Here is a 23,874-nt window from a genome sequence, read left to right as displayed (position 1 = left end):
TTCACTAGGTTGTATATTTATAAGATTCTTGTTGAAATTTTTTATAGTCTTGATGTATAACTGTGTTTTACTCGTATGAAGATTTTACTGTAATGCTTTTATGAAATGAAATATTTCGAAATAAAGCTATACAACAACAAAAAAAATATTTTACATGTGCCTTTTTTCATTTTTGCAAGCCATTGAGGAGAGGATCATGTCCCTTTCACATTCGAGTCTTTCCTCTAATTTTACTGACTCACGCTACGCCGTAAGCCCCGCCCCCAAACTCCGCGTAGCGGCTTGCGGAGTGTGGTGATTTACCCTTAGCGAGAAGCTCTGCTGCTTCGCGTAGCGGTGAACAGTGTTTGGAGTCATGACTGCAGCAAGATGCTCTGCTGACTCGCGCCCGGATTTCTGAGTAAGTGTAGAACTCTTAGGTCCCGCTTGTTACGGTTTTCCGAGGAGTTAGTACTTAGTTACTTACGATCCCTCATGATTGTTTTAGGACCTGATTGTGACGACACGGAGTCGACCGGTCCTTCTGCATTCAGCTTTCCAATCCGTAAAGCATTGTACGGACTCCATAAAGGTACGGACATACGCGAACGTGGTGTCTGCCTGTCAGACTTTCACGTTGCGCTTGAGTTTTAATCAATGTGTCTATACTTTTCTACAGCTAATTGAATCAGCACAGCGCTTATGCCTGCCTACAATCTTACAACAAGTTGGGTAAAATAAACTAAGGTAATCCCATCTCTTTAATCGTCTTAGCTAAAAATCAGCACCCGCTGAGGTAACACTGACTAACGTGAACTCAATGGTTTTATTTAGACTTGCCCAGCTGTAATTATTCAAAACCGGTAGCTCTGTCAGTTGAATTTTACGGAGTGTGTTTTATTCCACTTCAGGTAATCGCCCACATTTTTCTTTACCTGTCTACCTTGCCCTTGCATTGAAATAACACATTGAGACCCACCTCTGGAACTAAGGTCTTTATTGGATTTAGAGTCAATCTGAGTCCCGTATCACTACATGACCTGCTAATTGGTCCCCCATTTTGAGCGGACATCATTAATCCTTGGCTAATGTGCCCCTGATGTATTGTATTGTATAATTAATTTATAAGCATGTTTATGGATAAATTACATATTCAGCTTCTGGTCCCTTTGTCCAGAGGTCCTACCACCCGGACTTCATGGCATTAGTTTGTTTTCAACTAAGTCACCTCCCTGGTGTACAGTACTAAGACTGTTTAGGTTTTAAAGTTTATACTCCATTCCCTGACATGGGTTTTCATTTTTCAGATAGGACGGCCCCCCTTCGTCCCTTCCCCCACTACTACGGTCCTGATGAAGACCCCGGCAAAGGACTGAATTTATCCTACAAACAGGGGTCGAAACGTCGACACCTCTTCACCTTGGGACATCCGGCACATTCCCTGTATTTGATTGATTTATACATGTGACCGTGGAATGCCCCATCTCTTTTGAAATACTTGCCCAATACTTGCCTTAATTGATGTAGGCCGTTTTGGTTTTTTGGAATAACTTGTATTTCCTTGTTGATTTTGGGATATATGTACATTATGTTTAAGTCTGTGTACTATCTTTATAATCTTTCACACAGCCTTTGAGCACACTCCCTTCCCTCTTCCCCTTCTTGGGGCCTTTTCATTTTTTCGATTTCTCGTTTCACTTCTAAATGATTGCAAACATTGCTTTAAATTGTTATCTTGTGTTGTTGAATAAATGACAACATCTTTTCCTTTGAGTACTATCTTAGTTTCCTTTGAATTTTTATTGTTTGTGCATAAATAATTCCTCCTCACGGGGACCCCTCTATACATTTACTACTTGACGCCCAGGTCCCCGCGATTGCATGGGTTCTACCCCCCTTTATAATGTAGAGAAGTCAGGAGACTGTTCAGTGTGTCGAACGTTGATTTAGGGATTTTGCAAAAGGAGTTCTTGAGTACGTAGAGGCAGAGAGGTAATAGTACAATTTTTGACAACGCCACCCTCCCCATTACCGACAGTGGTAACTTGTTCCAAAATGTTATCGATGCCTGCAGTCCATCGAGGACCCTCCCCATGTTCAAATCATGGTGGGACTCCGGCCAATGGGCAATCTGCATTCCGAGATAACGAGAGCGATCGTACTTCCAATCCATGCCAATTACGGGGAGATAGTGTACGCCCCCCGCGTCAATGCAGTGAGCGTAAACAAGATTGTTTTCTGGCAGTTAATGCGGAGGCCAGAAGAAGCCCCAAATGAATTCCGTATTTCCATATCCGCTGGGACCGCCCCTTCCGACTCGCACAGATAGAGAGGAGCATTGTCGGCATACATGGAAACCACATGAGTACGACCTTCTACCTCAATACTCCATGGTGGCATATCCCTGCGCAAGCGTACCACCAAAGGCTCCATGGCCAGAGCGAACAGCAGCCGGGATAATGGGCGCCCCTGCCGTGTGACACTCCCAGCCTCTATAGTGTCCGACACGTGCCTCCCAGTCCGCACTCTGGCCATTGGTTTGTGGTATAGAAGTTTGACCCAGGCTATATACTCCCTTCCAAACCCCATTCTCTGCAGCACTTCTCAGAGGTAGTCCCACCGGAGAGTATCAAAGGCTTTTTCAATATCCATGGCGACTACTGGCTCCTTGAGGTTCATGTCTGCTACAGAGTGGAGGACATGTGATAGTCTACGCAAGTTCATATGTGTTCCTCTCCCAGGCATGAACCCGCATCTGTCCTCATGCACCAACGAGTTCACTACTCTCTGTAGTCTTGGAGCCAGAACTTTGGCTAGTGATTTAGCATCTACTCCCAGCATGGACAAGGACCTGTATGTGGTGGGGTCCTCGGGGGTCTCTGTAAGGTTTGGGGAGCATGATAATCTGCGCCTCAGTCATGGAGAGGGGAAGGATTCCAGCCTGCTTAGCCTCCTCCAACGTGTCCAACAGACACAGAAGAATTACATTGGCATATGCCTGATAACATTCAACTGGGAGACCATCTGGGCGGGGCACCTTGCACCTGGCTATCCCCGCAGGGCTTCTTGAAGGTTCTCCAGTTTTAATGCCGCTTCTAGTTCCTGCCTCTGGTTGTCCGAAAGCCGTGGCAGTGGAACCCTTAGAGGAAGTCAGGTCCGTCTGAGCTATCGTCATACGTGCTCCTGCTGTATGTATCCGCCAGGTGAGTGAATAAAACTGCATTAACACCGAACTGCGTATTCGCTGTGCCTCCCTCAAGGTGATGCAGTGTAAGAATTATCGGGTGGGTGTTCATTTTTCACCAACCACGTAAGCAACCTATCCGATCTATCCCCTTCCCTATGCAGTAGCTGCTGGTATTTCCGATGGGTCAAGCAAACCAATCTATCCCAGGTCTCCTCCACTACGCGCTGCGCCTGTAAGAGGGCATCTGAAGGTTGATCCATCACGCACCCCTTGTGTTGTAGCCTAGCCAACGTGTCTTCCGCCGCACTCAGCTCTGCCTCCAATCTTTTCTTGGTGACCCCCACCCTGGACAGTCAGTCCCCCCTAGTGACCACTTTGAAAGTATCCCACTCGTTACTTCTAGTTCTGGTAGTAGACCAGTTCTCACTGAAGTATTCTGATACTGTTTTCTAGGTCTTTTAAAGCCTGTGATTGCAATCGCCATATTGGGACTCTCCGCCTAACTCTCTCAGGTCCCCGTTCTAACAGCACGATGGGAAACAACCTTAACAATGCGGATTTGACAGCTCCCGCCAAGCAAGAGCAAACACTAACTCTGCTCTGCTGGCAGCAGGCGGAGTTCTCATCTGTTTCCCTTCCCACTGCCATGCGGGCAGGGATAGAGATGACACAATTGCTCCTGCACACAGGGAGCTGCAAATTTATCAGCTCCCTTTGTGCGGGAGCAATACCGGCACCTGCAGGAGCCGGCTGGGAACGTGGGGTCCTTGGAGCTTATCCTGCGGTCCCGTACTATACACATTGTGTGCCCTGGGAGGGGCAAGGGCACTCGAGGTAAACATACCAAACCCCGGGGGATGCGGTCCTTGGGGCAAAATAGGCTTGGGAAGGGGGCCCACATGGGCCCTCTCTTGCTTTGATTCTTGGCCGGGGGATGGTGTCCTCGGGCAGAAATTGGACCAGGGAGGTGGGCTTCACAGCCCCTTTCCCAAATTGCCCCCCAAACAAAACGGGGCAGAAAAACCAGAAGAAAAGGCATAGCATTGTGGAAGAGTGCAAAAAAGAGGTCAGAAAAGGCAAAACAAAGGGCAGAAAAATGAGCAGAAAACGCAAAAACAGAGGGCAAAAAATGAGCAGAAAAGGCAAAACAGAGCAAACGAGAGCAAAACAGAGAGCACTCAGATGCTCAAACACCCACTTACAGACCCACTTAGAGACTCACGCACCCACTGTCAGACCCACTGAGACACTCATACACCCAATCATAGACCCATTCATGAGTGGTTGTATGGGTGTGTGAGTGGGCGTATGAGAAGCTGTATGGAGGTGTGAGTGGGTGTGTGAGTTGTTCTATGGATGACACCATCAGTGATGTCATCAGTGATGTCATTCAAGATGTCATCAGTGATGTCACTGACAAGGTCATGAGGGATGTAATATGTGAGGTCATAAACAGTATAGTGTGGCGGCATAAGTTATAATTATCTCAGCTAACTATAACTGCTGAATTTCACTGGTTTGCACAAGTGAAATCTAGCCTAACTGTAACATCCCTGTAAACTTTCTTATTTTAGTGAAAAAATCTCTCTCTCTCTCTCTCTCTCTCTCTTTATATGTATATATATATATATATATATATATATATGTATATATATATATATATATATATATATATATATATATATATATATATATATATATATATATATATTACCTACTGGCGGTCGCCAGTAGGTAGTTATAGTTAGGATTTTTTTCAATGTTAAATCTCAAAATTCTATTTGGAATAACTTTTGCGCCGGTTGACGAATCTGCCTGAAAATTTCCTGAAAATGGCCTCGCGGCGTTCCGGTCCTTCCCTGAAAGTTTGGGGGGATTTGTCAAGCGGGGGCCGAGATAAAAGGGGGGTCCCAAAACGCGTTTTCCCCATGTTAATTTCCATAGGGCGGTCGATTTCACTTTTAGCCCGAACGGCTGAATGGATTTCCACCAAACTTGGCAAAATTGTAGGGACTGGTAGCCCGATGTGCCTTTGCTATGTCTCAAGATATGTGCTCCAGTGGATTTTGAGTAATTTAGGTTCAAAAAAATATATATATCTATAGCAGCGCACCGGTGCGCGCACCGGGGAGCGCTCCAGGCGCGCCACGCGAGGTGCGCATGGAAAGCTGATTGGCTCTCGGGTGTCTGTAAACATTCGAAACAGTCCAGAGCGGTCGCCATCTTGTGTCTCGGTAAAATCGAGACATAAGAGGTGGCTAAAACAAAGTGGGAACTGACCATAAGGCGTCAGGGATAGACCCCTTTGACCCCCTAGGTTTGATGTGGGGGCTATAAAAGGGCCCCGCGGGGCATTTAAAATATTTTTTTTTTTTCGTTTTGCGCGGGGGAAGCGCACGGTGCGCGCACCGGGGAGCGGCCCTGGGAGCGCACTATGATGAAAAAAGGTGACAGAGTGTTTAAAAAATGAAGTTTTGATTTAGAAATTGGAGGTAGTTCTAAAAAGAACTTTTTTTTTTCTTCTTTTTGTTGTTTTATATTTTTTTTGTGTTTTTTGAACTTTTTGTACTTTTTTTGGCTTTTCAAAACAGTTTTATATATTTTTTTGTATTTTTTTGGGGGAGAAACAAAAAAAGGGAATTGAAACTGGCTCAACTGGAGCAAAAAAACAAAAAACCCAAAAAATTACTTCTTTTTGGGGCACTTGTGATTATCACCTGCAAGGACGATGAGTTTCACACTTTGTTCCCCATAGGAGATAAGTTTGCCACAAGCTTTGCAAGTAATTTTAAAATCAGCAAACCTCGGCTGAATGCAAGGCATCACCTCAGATGTTTCTGGTTGCGAGGAAGTGGGTTGGTTTCTTTGGGAGGGGGTCCTTGATGAATGGGGGAGGTTACTGGCCAGTTCCCGGAACTCTGCACGAGAGTAGTTGTTTGGATGCTTTCTTGTCATGTGCCGAATCATGGTATAGTTACCAAAAGAATATTTCTTATTTGGGTTGCCCCGTGAAAGTTCATCATTGCAGATGAGGCAAGTGACTTTGGGCGCATTCACCTTTTTTTTCCCCTCTGGAATTGAAAAAAACTCCCAAATGAAGTGTGGTTTGGGTTTATAAGGTGTGTTTTCTTCAGGCAGCCATCTTCTTCTCCCCTCCTCCTCTTCCTCTTCCTCTTCCTCCTCCTGTTCTTGACCACCAACATAATTTGGAGCTGGTCCTCTTGGTGGTTGTGGTGGTGGTGGTGGGGCAGATGCACCAGCTGATGCTACTAATGAAGCCATTTTATAGTACAAAATATTACTCAAAGAGCAAAAAAGTAGACAGAGCAACAAACAGGTCTTCCTCAGTCAAAGGACAAAGTTAGAATAAGGAAAAAAGGTGGGGTCTTTCATCATTTAGAAAAAAAAACTGTCCTGAACCAATGAGAAGTGTTATTTTCAGGTCACAAGACCAGGGGCTTCATCATTATGAAACCAAAACTGTTATGAACCAATGAAAAGTGTTATTTTCTGCTCACATGACCCGACGCGCTTACGCTACTCGCCCGGGGCGCGCCCGGGGGCGCGCCCCGGGTCGCGCAGCGTAAGCGCGTCGGAAGTTTACGTTGTGCGATCGTATTCGCTCGAGTACTTCCGGGTGCGCTTACGCCGTGCGTATCACGCGGTCGCGGCTACGCGATACGTCACGATTATGTTTTCGTTTGCGATATTGGCGCTTACGGGACGCTCCCCGGAGCGCGCCCCGGGGCGCTTTGTAAAAATACGCTTTTCGGGGCGCTCCCCGGGGCGCGCTCCGGGAGCGCTCCCCAAAATAATTTTTTAAAAAAAAATTGGGAAAATTGTAGGGACAGGTAGCTCTATTCTGAAGTGGTTTGTAAAAAACATTAACTTTAGAAAAATATGTATTGTGCTACATTGGGCTTAATATATGTTAGAGCCAAAATGTAGCCCAAATGTAGCCCAAAGTAGCCCAATGTAGCCCAAAGATGGCCACCAGAGATCAAAAATTGAAAATGTAGCCCAAAATTCAACTAGATGTAGCCCAACTGTAGCCCAATGAGAAAATGTACCAGAGTGTTAAAAAGAACAACTAGAGTGCTAACAGTCTTATTTATAAAGTGAAACTTATAGTTAGGAATTAGCATTAAAAAAACCTTTGAAATTCACTGAAAAAACCATAGGTTTCACACCAGTTATAGTTAGGAATTAGCATTTAAAAAACCTATTAAATTCACTGAAAAAACCATAGGTTTCACACCAGTTATAGTTAGCTGGAAATTTTACTGATATAAAACCATTGAAATTCCCACGTTATAGTTAGTCGGACTCACTATAACTTGCGCGTGCAATGCACTGCTGATGACATCACATATTACATCACTCATGACATGGTCAGTGACATCACTCATGACATCACTGATGACACCATCCTTGTGACACAGTCACAGACCTCCTCTCAGTGTAAAGTAACCCTTGAGACACATATTCAAAAATAGAAACTGAAATTTTTAAAAAATGGACATACCTATATCAGTTACAACAAGCAATTCTGTACTTCCACTATCTATATACACATCCACTCATTCACCAACAGTTCTATATAGTCACTCATACATATACTCACTCATCATATGAAGAGATACACCTATACTTCCTGTTACACACCGACATTCATCCAAAAGTTACTCACACACATATTCACACGTGCAAATAAACTATTGAACAACCATTTATTTGAATATAGAGTTATACACACACTTCCACCTTACTTTTATTGAAAATTACACATATTTATTCTCTTAAACAATCACTTATAGAAACACATACTTATTTAAACAGGAAATCTTACAATCTCTTACTCTCACATATACTCACTTATATACATCAATATTCATATATACTAGATTAAAACATATGTAGTTACTGATAAAGACACTAGTGAGACAGTCATTCACTCACTAACAAACACATATAGACACTCATCCACCCATACAGTCCTGTACATATGCTGTCTTCAAAACACATACAAACAAAGAGTCAGTCACTCATGCATCTATGTGCTAAGTAATACCCCCACCAAACCATATAGACACTCATACTGATACTAATAAAAATATCAAATAACCCATATACATACGCATGTAGCTACTTATCAACACATGTAGTCACTTATACACAAAGTGAAACACTAATATATGTATTTAAATATTTAAACATAACTCACTAATATTTATTTTTCAGAAAGACACATATTCACTGGATGGTGTCATCAGTGATGTCATGAGTGATGTCACTGACCATGTCATGAGTGATGTAATATGTGATGTCATCAGCAGTGCATTGCACGCGCAAGTTATAGTGAGTCCGACTAACTATAACGTGGGAATTTCAATGGTTTTATATCAGTAAAATTTCCAGCTAACTATAACTGGTGTGAAACCTATGGTTTTTTCAGTGAATTTAATAGGTTTTTTAAATGCTAATTCCTAACTATAACTGGTGTGAAACCTATGGTTTTTTCAGTGAATATATATATATATATATATATATATATATATATATATATATATATATATATATATATATATATATGTATTACCTACTGGCGATAGCCAGTAGGTATATATAGTTAGGATTTTTTCTCGATGGAACTTTTGAAAATTCTATGTCTAATAACTTTGGCGTTTGTGGACGGAATCGGCTGAAATTTTCAGGAAAATGGCACATTTTGTTTCTGAGCAGCCCCTGAAAATTTGGGGGGGTTCCGTCAAGGGGGGGGCCGAGAAAAAAGGGGGTCCCAAAACGCGTTTTTCCCATTCATTTTTCCATAGGGCGTTTGGCCTCACTTTTAGCTCGAACGGCTGAATGGATTTGCACAAAACTTGGCAAAATTGTAGGGACTGTTAGCCCGATGTGCCTTTGCTGGGTCTCAATATATGTGCTCCATTGGATTTTGAGAAATTAACGTTTAAAAAAACAGATATATCTGTGACAGCGTACCGGATAGCGCACCAGTTCGCGTACTTTTCGCGTAACGGAGCTTTGCGAAGCGAAGCTGATTGGCTCTCCGGTGTCTGTCAACATTCTAAACAGTCCGGAGCGGCCGCCATCTTGTTTCTCGGTAGGATCGAGAGACAAGAGGAGGCCAAAACGAAGGGGGAAATGAAAGAAAGGGGGCAAGGTAGACCCCTTCTGACCCCCTAGGATTGATGAGGGGGATATTAAAGTGCCCCGCAGGGCCAAAAAAAAAAAAAAAAAATTCGATTTTTTGTCGTAGAGGCGGAAATCGGTACGTGAACCGGGCAGCTAACCGGGCAGCTAACCGGCAGCGTAACGGGGGTCTGAGGAGAAGCTGATTGGCTGTCAACATTGTAAACAGTCTGGAGTGGCCGCCATCTTGTCTCTCGGTAGGATCGAGAGACAAGAGGTGGTGAAAAACGAAGGGGGAAATGAAGGAAAGGGGGCAAGGTAGACCCCTCCTGACCCCCTAGGATTGATGAGGGGGATATTAAAGTGGCCCGCGGGGCAAAAAAAAAATTGTGATTTTTCGCCGTAGAGGCGCGTCTCGGTACGCGAACCGGGCAGCTAACTGGCCAGCTAACCGGCAGCGTAACGGGAGTCTGAGGAGAAGCTGATTGGCTGTCAACATTGTAAACAGTCCGGAGCGGCCGCCATCTTGTCTCTCGGTAGGATCGAGAGACAAGAGGTGGTGAAAAACGAAGGGGGAAATGAAGGAAAGGGGGCAAGGTAGACCCCTCCTGACCCCCTAGGATTGATGAGGGGGATATTAAAGTGCCCCGCGGGGCAAAAGAAAAAAAAAGAAAATTGCGATTTTTCCCGGTAGAGGCGCTTCCCGGTACGCCAACCGGGCAGCTAACCGGCAGTGTAACGGGAGTCCGACATCTTGTGTTTTTGGAGCGTCCGGTTTGCGTACCGGGTAGCGTTCCGGTAAGCGTAACAAGGGGAAAACCAAGAGAAACAGTAAAATAAAATTTAAAGGAATAGATTTACACCAAACTTGGCAAAATTGTAGGGACTGTTTGTTTGATGTGCCTTTGCAAGGCCTCAAGATATGTGCACGTGTGGATTTTGTCTAATTAAGGTTAAATAAAAAAAATATATATATCTGTAAGCGTGCTCTGGCGCGCTTACATTACGGGTTTTGTTTGCGCTGCAGAGACGATACGTCACGTTTATCCGACGCGTCATGAGGCGTCTCACGTGGCTACGTGATACGTCACGTAATAAAGAATATATTTTACAGCTATAGATATTAGCTTTTAAAAAACCAATGAAATTCACTGAAAAAACCATAGGTTATAGACCATATTTAGTTAGGAATTTGCATTTACAAAACCATAAAAATTCACTGAAAAAACCATTGGTTATAGACCATATATAGTTAGGGATTAGCATTTACAAAACCTTAATTTACTCGCACAAAACCATAGAAATTCGCATATATAGTTAGTTGCAATAACTATATATCGCGCACCCGCAATCCACTGCTGATGATGTCACATATTACATCATTCATGACATGGTCAGTGACATCACTGATGACATCACTGATGACATCTCAAATGACATCACTGATGACATCTCAAATGACATCACTGATGACATCTCAAATGACATCACTGATGAAATCACTGATAACATCTCATTTGACATTACTGATCACATCACTGATGATATCATTCGTGTGATAATACGATGAACCTCTTCAGACTCTAATATAACCTTAGATACAATCAGTGTAAACAGACACTCACAGACTGTCACTCATCCATGGAGTTACTCACACACCTAGTCAGTCATGCAAAGAATCAATGGACTTACTTTGACATGTAGCACTGAGAAATCCAATCACTCACCAATACACTCATGCAGACAGTCAACCGCCCATACAGCTGTTTCCACATGCACTTTTGAACCCATACATCTAGTGAATCAACTGCTCACACATCTATGCACAGAGTCATACACCTCCCAGCCACCCACACACACACTCAGTCTCCCATACAAATACTTGGGCAACCAATCAATAACCCATATAGTTATTCATATAGCTACTGATCAACACATGCAGCAGTTTACAGAACAACAAACATAATGATGCACAAATTAAGACAGTTTAGTCACTAACCCATGCACTCAGTGAGACACATTTAATCACTCACTCATACAGTAGGTCATGCACCTACTAAATCCTTCATCCAGACACTTATACATCCACTCATTCTTCAATATGTAAGACATATTTTAACTTTACAGAAACATACACTTTACTGGGTGTTGTCATCAGTGATGTCATCAGTGATGTCATTTGAGATGTCATCAGTGATGTCATCAGTGATGTCACTGACCATGTCATGAATGATGTAATATGTGACATCATCAGCAGTGGATTGCGGGTGCGCGATATATAGTTATTGCAACCAACTATATATGCGAATTTCTATGGTTTTGTGCGAGTAAATTAAGGTTTTGTAAATGCTAATCCCTAACTATATATGGTCTATCACCAATGGTTTTTTCAGTGAATTTTCATGGTTTTGTAAATGCAAATTCCTAACTATATATGGTCTATAACCTATGGTTTTTCAGTGAATTTCATTGTTTTTTTAAAAGCTAATATCTATAGCTGTAAAATATATTCTTTATTACGTGACGTATCACGTAGCCACGTGAGACGCCTCATGACGCGTCGCATAAACGTGACGTATCGTCTCTGCAGCGCAAACAAAACCCGTAACGTAAGCGCGCCAGAGGACGCTTACAGATATATATATATTTTTTTAACCTTAATTAGACAAAATCCACACGTGCACATATCTTGAGGCCTTGCAAAGGCACATCAAACAAACAGTCCCCACAATTTTGCCAAGTTTGGTGGAAATCTATTCCTTTAAATTTTATTTTACTGTTTCTCTTGGTTTTCCCCTTGTTACGCTTACCGTAACGCTACCCGGTACGCAAACCGGACGCTCCAAAAACACAAGATGTCGGACTCCCGTTACGCTGCCGGTTAGCTGCCCGGTTGGCGTACCGGGAAGCGCCTCTACCTTGAAAAATCGCAATTTTCTTTTTTTTTCTTTTGCCCCGCGGAGCACTTTAATATCCCCCTCATCAATCCTAGGGGGTCAGGAGGGGTCTACCTTGCCCCCTTTCCTTCATTTCCCCCTTTGTTTTTCACCACCTCTTGTCTCTCGATCCTACCGAGAGACAAGATGGCGGCCACTCCAGACTGTTTACAATGTTGACAGCCAATCAGCTTCTCCTCAGACTCCCGTTACGCTGCCGGTTAGCTGCCCAGTTAGCGGCCCGGTTCACGTACCGATTTCTGCCTCTACGACAAAAAATCGCAATTTTTTTTTTTTTTTTGGCCCCGCGGGGCACTTTAAGATCCCCCTCATCAATCCTAGGGGGTCAGAAGGGGTCTACCTTGCCCCCTTTCCTTAATTTCCCCCTTCGTTTTGGCCTCCTCTTGTCTCTCGATCCTACCGAGAGACAAGATGGCGGCCGCTCCGGACTGTTTAGAATGTTGACAGACACCGGAGAGCCAATCAGCTTCGCTTCGCAAAGCTCCGTTACGCGAAAAGTACGCGAACTGGTGCGCTATCCGGTACGCTGTCACAGATATATCTGTTTTTTTAAACGTTAATTTCTCAAAATCCACTGGAGCACATATATTGAGACACAGCAAAGGCACATCGGGCTAACAGTCCCTACAATTTTGCCAAGTGTCGTGCAAATCCATTCAGCCGTTCGAGCTAAAAGTGAGGCTAAACGCCCTATGGAAAAATGAATGGGAAAAACGCGTTTTGGGACCCCCCTTTTTTCTTGGCCCCCCCTTGACGGAACCCCCCCAAATTTTCAGGGGCTTCTCAGAAACAAAATGTGCCATTTTCCTGAAAATTTCAGCCGATTCCGTCCACAAACGTCAAAGTTATTAGACATAGAATTTTCAAAAGTTCCATAGAGAAAAAATCCTAACTATATATACCTACTGGCTATCGCCAGTAGGTAATATATATATATATATATATATATATATATATATATATATATATATATATATATATATATATAGTAGAAGGGTCATTACATATACAATACCGGACACAGGTGAATTAAAGGAAATCACAAAGTTTTTGACATGCAGTACTTCATACGCAGTATATTGTCTAGTCTGCCCCTATGGGCTAAAATACATAGGCAGTACCATTCACCAACTCAAGATACGAATTTGGAACACCAAAGAGCCATAGATAAAGCAGATCCGGCTTACCCGTTGGCTCGCCACTTTGCGGAACATCATGGTAGAGACAGAAATAAACTACAATACTATGGCCTAGATTCTGTTCCAACGAATCCACGTGGGGGTGACAGACTGCGTAGTTTGAGATGCCTAGAGTCAAGGAATATTATTGACCTCCATACTAAATTCCCTAGAGGTATGAATTGTGGGGTGCACCTGGGAAAATGAATGTATTAACAAGCAGAGAATAACAAGCAGAGAATAATGATGAAATGATGATCTGGAGTTCGAGATAGCATGTAGAAAAAAAGAGATAAAAAGGTTGAAGTAATTAATTATTTCCTAATTGATGAAATAGTAGGTTTTAGCTGTTTTAGTTGCTTTTTGACATGTCTTTGGATTATGATTTTTTAGGGGGTGTGGGGGGGTTTCACTTAATTCATACTAAAGCATCCAGCTACAAATAAGGGGGCTATGTATCAAGCTAATATGAGAGGGGACACCGGCCGATCCACGGCCAGATCGAAAATGAAAGGCGTGAGAAATATAAATGAAATGTATCTTACATCTAAATAGCGGTAATGAAATACGATAATGTTTTTAATTCTCTGCCGAAAACTCACCTAAAAGATGTTTACATTTGAAAACAATAGGTGTTTGTTCTCTCAAAATGGCGCGTATGCAGGAACAAGAGGAATGTGTCCCTTCTTGATTTCTATGCCCGTCTGAACAATGCTTTATAAACATGTTATTTTCAAGGAATCATAAACACAGAAGAATGCTTTGTGCCGAAACGTTTGTTTCCTGGTTTGCCAAAAAAAAGAATCTGTGCAAAGCCTCCCCCGTGAGTGAGGTAAATTCTTCAAAAATTCGGAAGAGTGGAGCGAATATATATATATATATATATTCACTGAAAAAAACAGAGGTTTCACACCAGTTATAGTTAGCTGGAAATTTTACTGACATAAAACCAATGAAATTCCCACGTTATAGTTATTCGGACTCACTATAACTTGCGCGTGCAATGCACTGCTGATGACATCACATATTACATCACTCATGACATGGCATTACTGAATTGGTTGTTGTAACTGGTATGGGTATATGCACTTTTTTGAAAATGTTAGTTTCTGTTTTTGAATATGTGTTTCAAAGGTTACTTTACAGTGAGAGGAGGTCTGTCACTGTGTCACAAGGATGTTGTCATCAGCAGTGCATTGCACGCGCAAGTTATAGTGAGTCCGAATAACTATAACGTGGGAATTTCATTGGTTTTATGTCAGTAAAATTTCCAGCTAACTATAACTGGTGTGAAACCTCTGTTTTTTTCAGTGAATTTAATAGGTTTTTTAAATGCTAATTCCTAACTATAACTGGTGTGAAACCTATGGTTTTTTCAGTGAATTTCATAGGTTTTTTTTAATACTGGTACATTCTGTCATTGGGCTACAGTTCTGCTACATCTGGCTGATATTTGGGCAATTTTTTTTTGTCTCTGGTGGCCATCTTTTGGCTACATTGGGCTATATTTGGCTACATTGGGCTACGTTTGGGCACTAACATATATATAGCCCAATGTATCCCAATATATATTTTTTCAAAGTTAATTTTCGTAAAAACAACTTAAAAATAGGGCTTCCAGTCCATACAATTTTCCCCATTTTTTTTTATTTATTCATTTTTTTTTTTGGGGGGGGGGAGGGGAGCGCTCCCAGAGCGCGCCCCGGGGAGCGCCCCGGAAAGCGCAATTATATGAAGCGCCCCGGGGCGTGCACCGGGGAGCGTCCCGTAAGCGCCAATATCGCGAACGAAAACATGATCGTGACGTATCGCGTAGCTGCGTATGCGTGAAACGCACGACGTAAGCGCACCGACGCGCTTACGCTACGTGACCCGGGGCACGCCCCTGGGCGCGTAGCGTAAGCGCGTCGGATCATGTGCCCTAAAAATAATACTTTTGATTGGTTCATAACAGTTTTGGTTTCATAATGATAAAACCCCTAGTCATGTGACCTAAAATTAACACTTCTCATTGGTTCAGGATATTTTTTTTTCAAAATGAGGAAAGCCCCCACCTTTTTTCCTTATTCTACCTTTTTGCTTTGAGAGAGGAAGACCTTTACTTTTATCTATAGAAAATGGCTACATTAGCTGCAGCTGCTGGATCTTCTGGACCACCACCACCACCACAAGGACCTCCTCAACTTCACAGTGGTGGAGATCCAGAACAGGAGGAGGATGAGGACGAAGAGGACAGTAGATTCGTCCCAGAGGACAACATAACATACAAACCAAAAGAGCACATCATTTGGCAATTTTTTTCTATCCCGAGTGACAAAAAAAAAGTGAATGCACCTAAAGCAACCTGCCTTATCTGTCATCAGGAGATGTCAAGGGGGAATCCCAACAAGAAGTACTCCTTCGGCAACCACACAATGATTCGGCATATGGTTAGAAAACATCCCAACAACTATTCTAGGGCAGAGGTCAGGGAACTGGCCAAAAACCCTGTACAATCTTCTGCCAGCACCTCCAAAACTACTGTTCCCACCCCATCAGGACCGGAAGTTAGGGAGACATGCTCCATCATACAAACCAACTTTTCAAATTTTAAAATGGTTTGTAAATTTTGTGGTCAAACGATTTGCTATGGTGAGCAATGCATCACTCTTATTAATCGTGCTTGGGAAAACCACAAGTGCCAAAGGAAATATTAATTTGTTGCCCTTTTTTTTTCCTCCTGTTGAGCCCGTTTGAAATGCTTGGTTTTTGTTTCTCTCCTTAAAAAATACAAAAAAAACAAAAAATGTTCAGAAAAACCAAAAAAAGCAAAAAAAGTTTAAAAACTCCAAAAAAAATATAAAACAACAAAAAGAATAAAAAAACAGTTCTTTTCAGAACTACCTCCCATTTATATAAAATGACTTAAATTTTAAAACTCTGCCATTCTCTTTTCTCCCTGGTGCGCTCCCCGGTACGCGTACCATGCGCGCCCCCCGCGATAATCAAAAAAATATTTTTTTTTTTTTACCCCGCGGGGCCCTTTTATGGCCCCCACATTAAACCTAGGGGGTCAGGGGGGGTCTACCCTGCCCCCTTATGGTCAATTCCCCCCTTTGTTTTTGACACCTCTTGTGTCTCGATTTTACCGAGACACAAGATGGCGGCCGCTCCGGTCTGTTTCGAATGTTTTCAGACACCCGACAGCCAATCAGCTTTCAGTGCGCACCTCACGTGGCGCGACCGGAGCGCTCGCCGGTGCGCGCACCGGTGCGCGTTTACAGATATATATATTTTTTTAAACTTAAATTACTCAAATTCTACTGGAGCACATATCTTGAGACATAGCAAAGGCACATCGGGCTACCAGTCCCTACAATTTTGCCAAGTTTGGTGGAAATCCATTCATCCGTTCGGGCTAAAAGTGAAATCGACCGCCCTATGGAAATTAACATGGAGAAAACGCGTTTTGGGACCCCCCTTTTATCTCGGCCCCCGCTTGACGAATCCCCCCCAAACTTTCTGGGAAGGACCGGAGCTCGACAAGGCCATTTTGTGGAAATTTTCAGGCAGATTCGTCAACCGGCTCCAAAGTTATTCCAAATAGAATTTTGAGATTTAACATTGAAAAAAATCCTAACTATAACTACCTACTGGCGACCGCCAGTAGGTAATATATATATATATATATATATATATATATATATATATATATATATGCGGAGGCACCGTTTGGCCATAACTTGGATGCCGAACTGCATGTACATTTGTGATTTTCTGAAGAAACAATAATGATGCTGTCATTTGAATGTATAGATTTCCAAGGGAATGACGTCTCTACCTAATTGATGCTGGAATGTGTACATGTTGCAAACTATACAGATATTGAACCGGTTAATGTTGAGGATCCTATATATATTCTTTTCACCAAGAGGGAGGAATTGTGGGATATAGTAAATTGGGATTGTATGGGTTATGAGAAGGAGATGTGATAATTTGACACAGGTACTTTACCATAGGAATCTTTCTAATTTTTTGAAGTTGAATGGGATGAACTGATGTAGTTTAATACTTGATTTTGTCTAATATAGAAATTCTCCCAATCCTTCCTTAGTTTCAAACGTCATCATCTCGTAATATAACTGCCATACAAATCCCCACCCCAATACTTACTTTAAATAACCCTTTTCTCCCACAATTGTCTAGATTTACCAATTGGTATGGGTCAATACCACATGTAACTAGAGAGGATCACGTTGTAAATAATTGTTAATACCTTATTCAAATCACCGGTTCAATTCTTTTCCTTTTTTGGTACTTCACATTAATTTTGAACACAAATGTGTACGAAGGATAACTCATGTAAATACTTCATTTCAGAATGCACAGACCTGAATAAGTAGTAGAGTACTTTACGTTGACTGTACATAATTTTGTGTATATACCTTTAACATGTACTAGCCTTGTATAGATTGCTGGGCGGGTTGGTCAAGATGACCATGGAAATGGTAGAGGGTACTTACACTATAACACACTATTTAAACAAGGTCTAGACCTAGGGACTCTATGGTCCAGTGGAAGGCAGGAGCCGAAACGCGTAGACCGTCCTTTTCTTTGATGCACGTTATATTTGCACTGGTGTGTAAATAATAAAAACGCTAAAAACCTACTGTTGCTGTGCCGTGTCCTTTGATCTGCAAGAAGTGGAGAGAAGAAGCTGTGGTTATATATATATATATATATATATATATATATATATATATATATATATATATATATATATATATTTATATATATTTAACAATCCATCACCTCCGCCCACGACGAGAGTGAAGAGGCCAACCAAGGGAACAGGTATGAACAGCTTTTATTCCTCAGACAGCAAGTCGGAAAAGTATTAGACACCCGCTATGAGACGAATGCATTTCGGCTTGGAAACAGCCTTCTTCAGCGCCACGGGTGTAGTTGCTTCAGATGGTGGCAATTTTTCTGATGTAGTATCACACCCCACCTGATTTGTCTGGCGCTGCCCCGCCCCTTCTGGCACAAATACCAATTGCAAATGTCCCTGGTCAGTCACATGGTGTACCGCGACTACCAGTCCCAGAATGCATCTTGTTTGCACCTCCTGGTCGATGTTGCATGGGGTGGGAAAGCGCTTTACTGTTGGCAAATTTTTCCGCCCTCTGCTGCCATGGAACACGCTGTCGCCTCCAGTCCCCTATCATCTCAACCTCCCATTGTCTGGTGTCCTTTAAGCGGGGACAGGGGTGCAATACACCCTGCCCAGCGTGAAGCCGATTGACTTCCACACCGCCGTAATTTCTCCCAGATCAGGGGGTGGGTTTCTGAATCCCGGTACCCCGGACATATATATATATTTATATATATATTTTCACTGAAAAAAACATAGGTTTTGGGGGTGTTATAGTTAGTTGGACATTTCACTCGTTCAAAACCATTGAAATTCCTCTGTTATAGTTAGTTTTACTAACTATAACTTGCGCACCCGCAATCCACTGCTGATGATGTCACATTTTACATCATTCATGGCATGGTCAGTGACATCACTGATGACATCTCAAATAACATCACTGATGACATCACTGATAACATCATCCAGTGAATGTGGTTTGTTTTGATATTTAAATATGTATTATATATATAGAAATTTGCATTGAAGAATGAGTGGAAGTTTTAGTGCCTGTATGAAGAATTTACTAGTAGTGTGATTGACTGCCTAAATGACTAATTTAAAGTGTCTCACTAAATATATGGGATAGGGATTAAAGTGTGGGAATTTCTGTATCAATCTGTGTCTTGTTGTGTAAACTACTGCATAAGTTGGTTACAACCAATGTGAAACTCTATATTAGTTTTCAATTAGTTAAGTGTATATTTGTATGGGAGAGTGAATGTATCTTTGGGTGGGTGGGAGGTGTGTGACTGTCCAAAGATGTGTAAATAGTTGATTTTGTAGGTATATGAGGTTAAGACTGCATGTGGAAACAGTTGTTTGGGTGAGTGAATATGTTTATGGGTGAGATGATGAGTAAATATATTTCTGAATGATACATGTTCAATAAAGAAGAAATATAAAAGGCAGTGTATGTGACAGTTCTTGTATTTAAGTAAGTATATATAAAACTCAGTGATTGTATAAGGGACTGCATATAAAACTGTATATTTATAATAGTGATTTTATAACACACTAACAGGTACATGCATCAAGCGATTTTGATGTCGCTAAAATTGCGAATTGCAAAATAAATCGCAATTGCAATCGCAATTCCAAGTGTAGAAAAGCATCAACCTAAATTTTGCGAAAAAGTGTACATTTTCGCAAAATTAAGGATTCGCAAAAATATTCTGCGAAAAGCATTGCGATTTCTTCAAATAAAGAATCGCAAATAAGGAATCGCAATAGAAATGCATGAAAAATCGCAATTAGCGATTTCATCAAAAATCGCAAAATTGCTATCGCAATTTAAGAAGGGACACAACCAGGTGGTATAAATGATTGCAAATCAGAAACAGCTGAAGACCAACAGAAACTGATATAAACACACCCACAATGAGGTCCCAGACTTCAAAATGGCTGGTCTGTACCTGATGGCGAGGAGGATGAGGCTGCAAGCTGCTCAACAGAGAGGGAGGCAAATTAATGAGCGCATCTTCAGAGTCCGCATAACTTTGCTCAGACAGGAGGAGCTACTCAGAAATATAGCAGAGCCATCCTTGTCTTGCTGTGTGTCTTTTCTTTTTTAAGTAAGGTGACATTGATCACATCAAAAAAGACTCAGCATACCTCATGAATATCTCAGTATGCTGTTTAGAAATTAGATCTCAGTATCCATCAGATTGATCCTTGTTAGAAATTCATTATAGACACCTATCATTATATGACTTTTTAGCTGTCTATATCCTTACAAGTGAGTGAAGCTGTAATTCTTTAGATTAAACATAAGAACTCGTCTCCCAATAACTTTTGAATCCTTCCAGTCACGGTGATGCAATGTTTTACTCTTAATAGACAGGCATATAATATGCATTTCATCTTTTTGTCATACAAAAGAATCGATGGAGGTGCTCGCAGAAATAGTACGTTGTTTGTGTTAATTTGCTTGATTGTATGATTATATAGAAATGTCGATACATTATATATTAGACTATATGAATTTTAAAATTTTGTTAGGTAATGTTGGTATTTTATGTAAATGTGGATTTTTCCCTTACAATATGTTTATTTTTACAGGTGTGGTAATTTCCTGAAGAAGGCGTATGTTACGCCGAAACGCGCGTCGATAATTACTACTATATTATGCATTTTTAACTTAGATGATTTTTTATGCGGATATTATGTATTATCTGTGATAATGAGATTTGATTTGTTATGTTACACCATTCCCATGTACTAAATGTCAGTACATAATATATAATAAAATATGCTGTAATTTTTAGATATTTGTTTTTTTTTGTTTTTGTCGAGCTCTCCATACAGTATTGTCATTATTATTCTCTAATTGCCTAGGAAATATATTTTCTCGCATTGTTGTTTTCCCTGTCCTAGGAATTTTACGACTTAGAATTCAGGGTGCCTTTGATATTCACAAGTACAGTTCACAAATAATAAATTCCATGCTCTTTTGGACATCTGCTACACTATTTCAAAGCTTTTTTGGCTTGTCTGTGTGTGTGTGTCATTGCAAGTACTTGGCCTGACAACAACTCCCATGATGCACTTCCCTTAGTAATGTAATAGTTCTACTTGCTTTACAGTGTGCGCTTACGCTGTGCTGAGCTGACATCCTGACTTCTGTACTTGGGGAAATTTAAACATGCATTCCTCTTACCTTCAGACGTGTGTGCAGCTGCGGAGGTGTCCAGCTGCGTGACTCCAACAACAGCTTCAGGCTGGATGGTTGATTCCACCAATTCTTCCATGGGAGTGTTTCCAGTGTCTGGTGGTGTGACCCCTCCTGTCTTATGTGCCTCCTTCAAATGGTCTGCAATGCACGCCTTGGCACGACTGCGCAAATCGGACCATCTCTTTTTCAGTTCCTCTGTGATACGGTGAGTCACCCCAATGGCATTTACTCGGTTCTGAATCCTGATCCATATCTTCCTTTTTTCCTGCTCAGGTACCTTCAGTGAGGCTTTTCCAAACAGCTTGTCATTGCTGTGCAATACACCTTCAATTAGAGTTTGTAATTCTTTTTCAGAGAATTTAATTTTTCTCTTCCTTGAACTTTGGCTGTCCTCTACTTGATTTTCAGGTTCCATTTTGCAGTTCTTTGCAGGTGTACTCAGTCTCTCTCCCTCTCACTCTCCTCTGCTCCCAGAGCCAGCTCTCTCCTCCCCCTGAGCCTCAGGAATGAAAATGAGGCTTGGACAGCACACTTCCTGGTTCCCAGAGCCAGCTCCCTCTTCCCCCTGAGCTTCAGCAATGAAAATGAGGCTTGGACAGCACACTTCCTGGTTCTGATGTCATCAACATGCATCAATGTGCGACCTCGCAATTTGCAAATTCGCAAATTGTGATTTCGCAATTTGCGAGTTCACAAAAACAAGAAATTGCAATATGTTCTGCGAATTTTGCCGATTCCTTAAAAATTCGCAGATTTCATGATGCATAGCGTTTTGCGATTCCTTATTTGCGATTCCTTAAAAATCGCAAATAAGGAATCGCAAACTCATTTAATGGTGCATGTACCTGAAAGTATGACTTTCTATGTCTATGAATAAATAAAGTACTGTTTGTATAAGTGTGTAGCTGAGTAAATGTAAGTATAATCAATTGTTTGCATAAGTGAGAAGGATGGCTGCATAACTGAATAGGATGAGTGCTGGTGTGTAATGTCAATATAGGTGTATAAGTATATTTAATATTCTTCTATTGATCTTTGTCAGCATGTATATGTGAATCTATAGGCAAGTGTTTAGATGTGTGTGTAGATCCTCAAATCAGTGAGTGGGTTTTTAGAAAGTTGTATAGGTATGTGATTGTTTTAAATATGGTAGTGATGTCATCAGTGATGTCATTTGAGATGTCATCAGTGATGTCATCAGTGATGTCACTGACCATGTCATGAATGATGTAATATGTGTCATCATCAGCAGTGGATTGCGGGTGCGCGAGTTATAGTTAGTAGCCGATCGCCATCGTGGAAAATAAACCTCCCGGCGAGATTCTCAACACGGGGAGGTCAGATTTCTCATTGCGAGTGGTCGCGTATGCTGGCGACCGCTCGCAATGAGAAACTACCAGTCCGCGTTGAGAAAGCTGCCGCTTCTGTTAAAATCTACTCAAGCAGCAGAAAAACTACAGTTCGCACTGTGCAAGATGCAGTTTTCAATGATTGCACAGTGCCGGATGCTAGTCCGCAGTGTGCAATCATTGAAAACGGCATCTTGTTCAGAGCGAACAGGGTACTACGCAGTTCGCGTAGTGCTATGCGTAGCTCTCATAGTGCGAAGTACTGGTCTGGCTGGAGCATCATCCAGGTAGGCACTCCTGCTGCTTGCTGCTTTGCTTGTTGGGCCCGCCGCACACGAGGCACGCGTCAGGCCCTGGGGGAGCATAATTTGTTTAAAAAAAGTTTCTGTTGGGCCCGCCGCATGCCCAGTGTGCGGCGGGCCCATGAGAGACATTATTTTTAGGCCCGCCGCACACTGGGCATACGGCGGGCCGTGGGGGGCATAATTTTTCTTTTATTAAGATTCTGTTGGGCCCACCAAGTGCGCTGTGTGCCGTGGGCCCATGGGAGGCGTTATTCTTTTATATATATTTATATATATATTTATATATATTTTTTCACTGAAAAAAACATAGGTTTTGGGGGTGTTATAGTTAGTTGGACATTTCACTCGTACAAAACCATTGAAATTCCTCTGTTATAGTTAGTTTTACTAACTATAACTTGCGCACCCGCAATCCCCTGCTGATGATGTCACATTTTACATCATTCATGACATGGTCAGTGACATCGCTGATGACATCTCAAATAACATCACTGATGACATCACTGATAACATCATCCAGTGAATGTGGTTTGTTTTGACATTTAAATATGTATTATATATATAGAAATTTGCATTGAAGAATGAGTGGAAGTTTTAGTGCCTGTATGAAGAATTTACTAGTAGTGTGATTGACTGCCTAAATGACTAATTTAAAGTGTCTCACTAAATATATGGGATAGGGATTAAAGTGTGGGAATATCTGTATCAATCTGTGTCTTGTTGTGTAAACTACTGCATAAGTTGATTACAACCTATGTGAAACTCTATATTAGTTTTCAATTAGTTAAGTGTATATTTGTATGGGAGAGTGAATGTATCTTTGGGTGGGTGACTGTCCAAAGATGTGTAAATAGTTGATTTTGTAGGTATATGAGGTTAAGACTGCATGTGGAAACAGTTGTTTCGGTGAGTGAATATGTTT

Source organism: Lissotriton vulgaris, chromosome 7 (genome assembly GCF_964263255.1).
Source record: "Lissotriton vulgaris chromosome 7, aLisVul1.2, whole genome shotgun sequence".
NCBI lineage: Eukaryota > Metazoa > Chordata > Amphibia > Caudata > Salamandridae > Lissotriton > Lissotriton vulgaris.
Note: the sequence above shows the minus strand (reverse complement) of the source record.